The sequence below is a fragment of the Centroberyx gerrardi genome, chromosome 19 (assembly GCF_048128805.1).
Source record: "Centroberyx gerrardi isolate f3 chromosome 19, fCenGer3.hap1.cur.20231027, whole genome shotgun sequence".
Classification (NCBI taxonomy): domain Eukaryota; kingdom Metazoa; phylum Chordata; class Actinopteri; order Beryciformes; family Berycidae; genus Centroberyx; species Centroberyx gerrardi.
The window spans coordinates 26,920,818-26,931,843 of NC_136015.1; the positions used below are offsets into that span (position 1 = coordinate 26,920,818).

At 42.7% G+C, this 11,026-nt stretch overlaps 1 protein-coding gene across 1 annotated transcript in view; it reads right to left on the reverse strand.

The window, feature by feature from the left end:
• The window catches only part of LOC139911314 (BCL2/adenovirus E1B 19 kDa protein-interacting protein 2-like), a 225,970-nt gene extending 215,485 nt beyond the window's left edge, over positions 1-10,485 (reverse strand). Inside the window, exon 1 of the mRNA XM_078290274.1 lies at positions 10,475-10,485. The gene's annotated coding sequence lies outside the window, so the exon portion shown is untranslated. The remainder of the gene's footprint in view (positions 1-10,474) is intronic.
• Between the last annotated feature and the right edge of the window lie 541 nt (positions 10,486-11,026).

An 11,026-nucleotide genomic window follows, 5' to 3' on the forward strand; every position in this document is an offset into this window, starting at 1 on the left:
CTCAAATCTAGGAAAGGTTTGGGATTTCTACATTTAAATATCAGAAGTCTGCTCCAACATCAGAAGTTAGATCATGTTAAAATATTAGTTTATTAGGCAGACCCTGATATTTTGGTTCTTACTGAATCATGGTTAAAGATGGTTAGGATCTGTTCTGCCGGTATGCAAATTGCCACGGGTCCAGCGAGGCAGGCAGCACGGACCAAACGAAGTCCTTAACCAGTCTCTCAAAACATTTACTGATTATTGAGGTGAGGGCTACAGGTCTCCAGTCGTTCAGACATGTCACCTTGGAGTGCTTGGGGACAGGAACAACAGTGGACATCTTGAAGCTGGCAGGAACAACAGACTGGGACAGGGAGAGGTTGAAGATGTCAGAGAACACACCCGCAAGCTGGTCCGCGCATGCTCCGAGGACGCGGCCCGGGATGCGGTCTGGGCCGTTTGAAGGACCTGCGCAGGTCAGCCTCTGAGATGTGAAGAGGGCCGGCTTCCTCAGGCGGGGGGAGTTCACTTCAAACCGAGCACAGAAAGTGTTCAGCTCACCAGGGAGGCGGGTAGAGGTGTGAACTACACAGCTGGTTCTCCCTTTGAGTCCGTGATAGTCTGTGGCCACATCCACACTAATATGTTTTCGTTTTAAAACGCATAACTTTTGCTACGTTTACGCCTAGCGTCCGCACTACTCTGGCGTTTTCGGACCCCTAAAACGGAGACTTTTGAAAACGCTGCTGACCCCGTTTTAGTTCGAAAACTCCGGGATTGCGTTTTAGTCTGGACGGGCGGAAACGGAGACTTTTGAAAACGATGACGCAGACGCCCACGTTCGCTTCCTGATTGGGTCTTATCAGTCACGACGTCCGCCTCGACCGCCTTATACTCGTGTGTTACTTTCAGTAACGGTTCCACCTCGTCGTCGGTCCAAGCAAAGAAATCTCCGGTCGTACTTTTCGCCGTTGCTGTTCTTCCTCCGTAGTATTTTCTGCAACTAAGCAACCGACCGCAGAGTAGACAATCTACTTCCTGTTTACACCGGCACGCGCATGCCCAGTGTACGCGAATGGTCATGTGATATGCGTTTTCAGGCGTGTTAGTATGGACGGAGATTATTTCTGAAACGCTCGTGTGGACGGAGATCGTTTTCCAACGGCGTTTTAAAACGAAAACGTATTAGTGTGGATGTGGCCCGTAGTTCTCGCCACACACTTCTCACATCGTTGTTGTTGAATTGATCTTCCACTCTATCCTTTTACTCCCGCCTGGCTGTTCTAAACGCTTTCTGGAGGTCATAGCTGGTTTTCTTATATTCAGCCAGTCAGTGTACTCGCTGATGTTATTGTCCGAGGCGACCCTGAACATCTCCCAGTCCACCTGATCAAAACAATCCTGTAGCATGGAATCTGATTGGTCAGACCAGGGTCAACAAATTCAGGCAGATTGGATGTGTTACACAGCCTTAAGATATCTCATTATATGTTTCAATGATTAATATCATTTTCAATGGTAAAAAAATAAAGTTAAATTTAAAGTATTTATATTTATATTTATTTATATACTATACTATATTTGTATTTATATAGCATAAAGTATTATGGGCCAACGATGACAAATCACATAATTTTTACCCCAAAATCATTTAAAAGACCCATACAGAAAGATGCAGAGATTTTATATTTCCCCACAAATTCTAAAAAAAAAAAAAAAAAGCTCCAAATACAGGAAATAGCTCCTAGGTCATGTGACCATTTGACCCCAGACCCTTTGTTTTATTCAGTCTGTTATGTTGCATGATGCACAGACTTTAGATTTACTACAAAATGCAACTTTTAGCCTGTTTTGAATTCACATCTGGCATTTTAAATTTTCATCTTTTATTTATTATCGTTTTATTGTCTGCAAGGCACTCTGTAACTCTGTTTCACACAAATAAAGTTTATTACTGTTACAGATGGATGCTGAGCAGCGACTGCAGAACACACAACTGAAAGGATTTCACTGGAAAATTAGACGACACCAATTACTTTTCCTTACAAATAAAAACTTGGACGACACGTTTCATGTTCTGAATCAGTTTCGTCTCTTTATTTCCTCAGTTTCAGTGTTAAATGTTTGTTTCTGTCGGCAGTTGTCGTTTCTTCAGGTGGAGAACAACTTTCACATTTTTTAGACTTCAGGACAGAAATCTGCAGAAAGAGAGAGAGAAAAAGAGAAAGAAACAAAGAGAAAAGAGAGAGAAAGACAGGGAAAAAGAGAAGACAGGGTTAAGGGCTTCATATCACCATTTTCCATTTGATATTAAATGATTAATATGACTGTCAACTGCATCATAGACAGATCTATCTATCTATCTATCTATCTATCTATCTATCTACTCTTTCTTCCAGCGGTGAGCCGGGTGTGTCTGTCAGGGTGAGGCGAGCGGCCGCAGAGCAGGAAGTCACAGCAACAACAACAATGGAGGAAAGAAGAAGAAAAGGAAGAAGAGCGAAGCTGAACGTTCAGAAACACGCTGAACATCGGCGTCAGATCGGCTGTGGAGGCTTTACGCTGCCGGCGACCTCGGCCTCAGGATGAGATGTATTTTAGCGTTGGAGTGTCACCACAGCTTGCTCGCGGTGTCTACGGCCGTTCGCACATTCAGAATTCTGCGTCGGTGGTTCTGCGCGTAGATCGCCGAAACGCTAGGTGGCGCTGTCGTGCTTTGTTATTCTGTCTAGAAGAAAAACTGAAAAAATCGTGTTTACGTTCTCTAAAGCAGAATGGTGACAACGGCGGCAGATCCAGAACCAGGGGTGGGTAGTAACGCATTACAAGTAACGCACATGAGTAAAAAAGTAGTTTAGAGTAGGGGAGACCGGGGGCAATTGTAACATTTTTTACATTTTCCCTCATAACTCACAGATGACTTCAAATACAGCAGTCATCCTTTGATATAATAAACATATATATGTGCACTAATTAATAAGATAATTGATATATTTTCACTGAGAAGGACAAGACTATAATATTGAATTTAAGGCAAGAAGTCATAGTGTTACAATTGCCCCCGGTCTCCCCTACTTTTAGTTCTTTTTTTTAAACTGTACTTCTACTCTTTACTCGAGTATATTTTTGAGCCAGTAATCTACTTTTTACTGGAGGCAGCTTCCAACAAATGGGAATCCCCAAATGAAAAATGTGAATGGAGAGAAGTTTTCATTCTCTAGTTGATTGACTGAGGTCTTGGTACAGGGAGTAATACTACAGAACAGAAAATCTGAGTTTTAATTAATTGTATTGTATTCGGTATCTACTGCATTTTGGGGCTGTAATAGGTTTGGTTACTTTGATAATGTCTGTAAATACTAGAGTTAAACAGACTTATATTCTGTTTTATAAAGGGCTAAGAAAGTTTTATCAACAAGTGCTGTTTTTTCATTATTTTGCACTGGCCCGCACACCCTAAAAAATATTAAAATGGAAAGTAACTTGTACTTTGAATAATTTATTAACCAGGTACTTTTTTACTTTTACTTGAGTAGGTTTCTCAAATGGTAATTTTCAATTTTACTTGAGTCATTTTTTATGGGAGTAATTGTACTTTTACTTGAGTATAGATTTTCAGTACTCTACCCAGCACTGTGTGGAACTGGAAATGGATTTGTTAGAAGAGGAAGAGCTACTTTGTCTATCATTATTGAAAAGGAGAAGATTACGGCGGAGGATTATCAAGAGAAATGAATCAGGAACACGGAGGAGGAAATACGAAGCTGCCCCATGCAGCGGACCAATCACAGTTCTCGTTGTCTTGCGTCGCCGGACACACAGTTACATTTTTGGAGAGCTGCACCTAAACTACGGCGGCACCGTAGACACCGGCGGCATCGCTACAGCTACGTTTGGACGTTGAACCATAAATTAGCCTCCAGGCTACATGACAGCTCATCAAGATGAGTGACAGGTGTTGGGGAGCTGAGGGGGAGGAGGGCGGGACTAACGATACACTTCTCTAACTCGAGGCCAAAAGCTGCAGACTGTAGCTTTAAAAATCAATAAATGAACAGTTAATTTCCAAAACATTATATATACATGTTAGAGAAAAAAAACGTACAACCTGAAGTTGATCATTCAGTATCTTGTAAAACATATCATAATTCATTTTAATTTTGTGCTATCAATCATTTAGCAAGATGTTTTCACTTTTTTTCAAGAGATCTCATTTTGGAAGGATCGTAATTTAAAATAATAAAGACCTTTCTTGGGATTGTGTTGGTAGTTTGGTGGCTGGGAAAACCCGAGGCACTCCACCTGCTGCCGGAAAATTTCCAGATCGGATTCCTCCAGGACCCCCGACCTGCCTGGAGAAAACAGGAATCCACGATTAGTTGCTATGTGTTCCATTTTTAACCATCAATCCATCATTGTCAGTAACTTGGTCTAATGACTGTAAACCAGTGAGAGCATGGTGGGAGACGAGTGTTCTCCTCTATCTCACACCAGTAGTATTGTTAGTCCTCGTGTTTCTCCACATTAAGACTACATTTCCCACAAACCCCCCTGAAAGCAGCCTCCCCGAAGGTTTTAGTCCTTTTCTTGGTTTTAGTTAAAACTCTAGCAACAGCATTCTGGATGATTTGTAACTGCCCAATTGTCTTTTTGGGAAGCCCAGGGAGAAGTGCATTACAATAATCAGCCTACTTGTAATAAAAGCATGAATGAGTTTCTCTGTGGTATCTTGAGTGAGGATAGGTCTGATTTTGGCAATATTTTTCAAATGGTAAAAAGCTGTTTTAGTCACATTTCTGATATGTGGTTCAAAACTCAGATCACTGTTGAAAATAACACCTAGATTTTTAGCTTGACTTTTGATGTTCTGTGATACAGACTTATACAGTCATAATTTCTCTTGGGCTGCCTTAGGTCCAAATACCAATATTTCAGTTTAACTGAAGGAAGTTATGCGCCATCCAGTTGTTAATGTCAGTGATACATCTAATAAGTCTGTCAACGAAGCTAAGGTCATCAGGGGTAGCAGAGATATATAATTGCGTATCATCCGCATAGCAGTGAAAACTGATGCCATGATTGCGGATGATAATCCCTAGTGGGAGCATGTAGAGGCTAAAAAGGATGGGACCCACGATTGAACCTTGGGGCACACCACAATTTAGAGTGACTATCTGTGAAGTATGATCTCCTAGATGGACAAAGAAGTTGCGTTTCTCGAGGTTTGATCTAAACTAGCTTAAAACTGTGCCTGAGAGGCCAACCCAAGAGTCTGTGTAAGAGGATCTCATGGTCAATAGTGTCAGATGCTGCGCTCAGGTCAAGTAATACCAAGGCTGAAGGTTTCTTTGCATCAAGGTTGACTCAAATGTCATTTAAAACCTTGATCAGTGCTGTCTCACTGCTATGCATAGCACGAAAACCAGACTGGAATTTCTCAAATATGGAGTTTGTGTTTTAAAACTCAATCAGCTGTGTAAAGACAAGTTTTTCAAGTATTTTGCTAAGAAATGGTAAGTTGGAAACACGCCTGTATTTGCTAAGAATTGATTGAAAAAAGCTTCCTATAGTAGAAAGCCGGCTAGCATAGCATAGCATGTGTGTCCTTAGGGCTCAATCTAATCCGATCTTCAACACGCCAAGGCAAAGCGATTAAAAAACACTAACGATGAGTAAGGCGATAAGATCGATTTAAAAGTAGAAGTGCAAGTTCATAAAATCACGGACAGTGACAGCTGTTGCTAGCAACCGCAACTGTAAGGTGTATGCAACTTCCGTCTCCTCAGATAAATATTTATATATATTATATAAAATATTTGTTAAGATTGGCAGATTTTGAGGCGGGGGATCTCAGCTTGCCTGCCTATAGTTAAAGTGTGAAAAGAAACCTGTCAATATATTCTCTACAGAAAAGTACAGGACTGACAGAGAGCGAGAGATTTTAGCAGAGCTAAAATATGCCTGGTTATTGCCTGGTTACTACACTGGAGTTAATACAACAGTAAAAAGGCAAGGAAAAGTCTTACAGTGTATATAAAGAGTGTGGTAGGAGACGTCCACATCTTTGACGGTGGTGTTGATGTTGAAGAGCAGACAGTCAGCGCAGGTCTGCAGGATCTGGAACGTGGAGTTAATGTTCTTTTCGTCTAGGGAGAGGAGGCGGCTGTTAGCTTAGCAGGTTCAGTTAGTTAGGTCAACAGTCTGGTGGTTAAGGTGATGAGACACAGGCAAATATTTGGGGCAAATTTGATAGCAAATTTTGCCAGAAACGTTTTCGTCCTTCCTGATTTAACGTCGGAAACATCTGCAAGAGACATTACAAGTTAGAGACTTAATCCCCAAAAACTGTGTGGTGAATACTCCGACTGACATGCCAGGAACTGATTTCTATGTTAGATAGTTCAACTTACCTGCTAAATACTCTGAGTTATGTGCTAGACAACGTGACTTGTATGCTAGATACTTCAACTTATGTGCTACTAGATACTTTTACTTGCAGGCTAGATTTGGATATACAGTATGTGCTAACTTGCGAGAAACTCTGATTTCTATGTTAGATACTTTGACTTTGTCAAATCTGTGCCTGATTTTGGCAAGCTGTTTAAACTTGTGGTGGATTCCAGCGACACTGGAGCAGGTTCTCTTCTTCTCCAAGACCATTCTGAGGTCTTATCTATGTGCTAGATACTCCAACTTAAATGGCTGCCTTACATGCTAGAAATTATGACGATGTTAGATACTTCAAATTATGTTAGATACTCCAATTTACATACTATAAACGCTGACTTCCATGCTTGATAGTCTTACCTACGTACCACATACATCAGTTGACATGTCAGAGCTCCAACTTACAGGCTGGAAACTCTGACTTTAGTGCTAGATACTGCAAATTACACATTAGATACACTCATCTACATACTAGATACTCTTGCATATGTGCTTGATACTCAGACCTACATGTTAGATATGTAAACTTACATGCCAGAAACTCTGCCCTCCATGTTAGCTACTTCAACATATGTGCCAGATAGTGTGACTTACGTGAAACATTTATGGTGTTGTCAACGACGGTCATGTTGTAACTGTGCCTGTCGCATGTTCCATTCCTGAGAGAAGAGAGATGATGGTGAGTTTATATTGTGACAGGGCTGTGGCACGCTGGGCACACAGCGTCACACCAGTGTTTGATGGCAACAAGATGTTCCTGGCCCGCATTGATCCTCCCGATCCAAGCCCCGGTCGCTCTGGTACACATCGGTGCCGAAAATGCCGTTCGCCGGACACCCGGTGACGCATCGGCGTCGGGACCCCCGCCGAAATCTCGGCTGGATCACCGGGAACAAATCGGCGCCCAGCTATCGGCACTGGCCGGCACCGCGCCCCCGGGAAACTCCGGGAAGCGTCGGCAGTAAGCCCTCGGCGCACCGAAAACTCCATGCTTGTCTGTGTCTCTCTCCGCCGACAGAACAGAGGGCTGTCAGGTGGACTGAGCTTGCGCATATGCATTGAAATAAACGGCGATATGATATAACTGTATAGATTCTACTTTAGCTTCAGTTAGCTTCAGCTTACATGCATGATATTGGTCAGCCTGCTTACTGTGTGGGAGAAATGGGCTCCCGATCTCAGCAGAGAAACAAGATGGCAGAGAAAACGAAACTTAAATTTCTGGCTCTGTGATCCTATGATGTGCCGCGGCCGACCAATGGTGTAACTTCATCACTCAGTCAGTCAGTGACAGACATTCGCATTTATAGGGCTGGCCCCGCTGTTGCGGTCCAGCCAAAAAGTAGCTCAGTAGGGGGGCGTGGGCCCTGGGGTGGTCGCCCCCTCTGCCCCCGCGGTCGCTCCGCTACTGCCACAGATTCAACAACAGATCCCGCTGTTTTCAACTGACGTTTGGTCATATTTTTTAGAGCATAATTTCGCCAAAAAGCATTTTTATTGATAATGAGAACATAGCGGAGGGATACATGCCTCCACTATGTTCTCTTCTGTTGATCTGTTGTTGAATCTATTTTCAGTTTTCAGGCTATTTCTGTGACCTCATTCAAATGAATTGGAAGTAAAAATCTGAACGCTACAAACTCGTCCAGCTGCATCTGATCTTGGTGAGTAGTTTATATTCTGGTTTTCATGGCGGTAAAGTGACAAATAGCCCCATGTTAAAACTAAGTGGAATATTCTTTTAATCCACGTACGTGAAACAGGACCCTGTCTCTCTGCTGCAGTGCATTCTGGTCTCTCTCCTGCTCCTGTGGTGGAGAAACTGGTCTCTCTCCTCTTCTACGATGGATTTCTCCCTGTATGATTGTTGAACGTCTCTCGGTGCAAAATGGCGCCTCTAGAAAGAAGCCCTCGCTCTTTGATTCTGAGGGACTGACACCAAAACCTGACTTTTACCGCTGATGTTTTACATCCTGAAACATTTTCTCATATCAAACTCCATTGAAGCTGCTGGAAACATCTGGAGGTGACGTCACCTCGTCTACGATTGGCCGGTTATCCACCAAGAAGAAAAACACAACAAACTAATAAATGGAGCCAGGAATGCAGAGTACATCACCAGTAGCTGCTTTTAAGTGTTTAAAAAGGGATTTTTTTCTTTTAACTATTACAGTTAACTATGATTAGAATTTAAATTTAAAAAGGTGTCATGTTGTTGAGTGTTTGATAAAAATGGACTGCCCCAAGCTGCTGTCACCAACTCACATCTTGTTCTCCTGATTAAGGCCAATTACATACTCCATGCAAGGGAGGCATACGCTAACGCGAGTACTCCGCCTATGCAAGCTGTCTGCTTACTTAGCAAACGCACATAGATCGCTGTACTTGGGCCCAGTCTGAGGTTATAAATTGCTAATCTGCAAGGGGGAAGCAAAGCCAATCTGATGCAGGAGCGGGGTATTTAAAAATGGCTACCGTGGAGGAATGTGTGCTTCTATACATTCTCTGTCGCCACAAAATGCACATTTTCTGCTGCATTCCTGTCTGCATGCAGTGGCGATGTGGTATCACATAGATGCCGACTGCCACGAATCAATTCAGCCAGATGCTCTTCGAAATCTGTGGCTATTGCCATTTGTTTACACAGGAAATGAGTTCTTCATTGGTAGTTCCTCCTTTAGCAGTAATTTTCATTTAGTGTCCCTACCTGACACGCGTGATATTGTGGCAGACGTTTGCGTCGCGCTAAAACTTTTGCGTTGTTGCATGCGTTGCTTACGTAAAGTGTGTTCGACCCCTAACAGTCAGAGTGTTGTTGCTGGACGGCGGCGATGTGATAGTCATCCAGAAGTTGTCGACCTGCTTCAGCATGAAGTCCGTCAATGGATGATCAGAGAAAGCCGCGATGAAGTTCCACCTGCCGTGAATCTGTACAGAACATGCAGTTTAACATTAGTGTCAGCAGATAGAAAGACGCATCGAAACACCGTTAAGATGAACTGAAAGGTGTTAGAAGAACCTGTGAGCGGACAACTTCAAAGATCAAAGTCGGTTATAAAATCATAAATCAGGCCTAACTGCTAATCAAAGCATTCAAACAGGTAATTATCTCTTCAACTGGGTTGAGTTAAAGCTGCAATATGTAACTTTCTCACATGAAAATAACGATAAATTAATAGGATATATTGTCAGTCAGTGTCTAACGCAAACAACCATCAGTATAAACATGTATACTCATTTAGGTCATAAACTGAATTGAAAATGGTGTTGTTGTCACTGTTAAAAGAAATCACCTTCCAATGCTTTTCATGTAACAATTTTGAGTTCTAAATTCTATGTTTAAAGATTATTTTATGGCAGTTCTACTTTATTAATGTAAAAGAGACTCACTGCTTCGACCTGATGACTGAAACGTTGCGATAAGGAGTTGAACTGCAGGTGTGAAGCAGTGTGTGGGAGTCTCTTCTACGTTGTTTACACGTTTTTCTCCTACGCACCTGCCGTCTACCTGCTGTACAGGTGTGCAACCTTTTTCTAGTTTGCTACTGATGTGCTCTTGATTTATAATTGAAGTATTTAGGGCTTTAGTCCCGTGCGAACAGAGCTGAAGCCGGGGGATCAGAGGAGTTTTTACCTTGGTAGGGTCGTCCAGAGGCAGAGGTGTGACCAAGCGTTGGCAGTCCTCAGGCGCGACCAAGCGTTGGCAGTCCTCAGGCGTCGGAGCCGAGCTGCTCAGATAAAGCCCGGCGATGAGGAAATAAACACTGTACCGCAGAAACATGGCCGACACGCTGCAGCGGCTTCACGGCTTCCAAAGGCCAGAGGAAACTTGGATGAAACGACTAGAGCGAGAGGAGACCTAGCTGAAATGCTAACTGGGCTGTTGGCAACTTTCACCCAACAGAGCAACCTAACCACACTGACTGAAAGTCACAGAGCCTCCACCGTCTATAAAGGCCTGTTGGGGCGGGGTTACAAGGCGGTGGGTCTTCCAGTATTTGTTAAAAACGTTTTTCCCCATCTTACCTAATTTTCCTCCCACAACCTTCTCTCATTTTCCCAGAATTGGCAAGTCTGAACTCTCAGCTGATGTTTCACTGCCAACATGTGTCATCACTTGTAGGTCTGTGTATCAATCATTGACTTGTTGGTTGAACTAGTCCTGGACACCACTGACACACACACACACACACACACACACACACACAATGGCAGTCAGCATCTAGACAGCCTCATCGGTTCAGCACAAACCAGACTGGAAATAAGACTGCTGATGTAGGTGACAGGCTGGAGATCATCTGACTCCGATCCCCAGCTGAGAAGCATCCATTTGGACCGTGAAGGACCAGCAGAAATCAGGGCTCTTCAGAAGCGGCTTATTGCAGAGTGCATTCTTCAGTGACTTATTTTAAATCACTTCTTAAAACCCATTTTTATAGACTTGTTTTTATGCGATGTCATCTTTTTATCGTCTTTTTATTGTCTTTTCTCTTTTTTTGTCTTTTTATTGTCTTTTCTCTTTTTATCTTATCTTTTATCTTCATTTTATTTTGTCCTTACTGTTTATTTTGGTTTTCATCTTAGGGTTATTTAG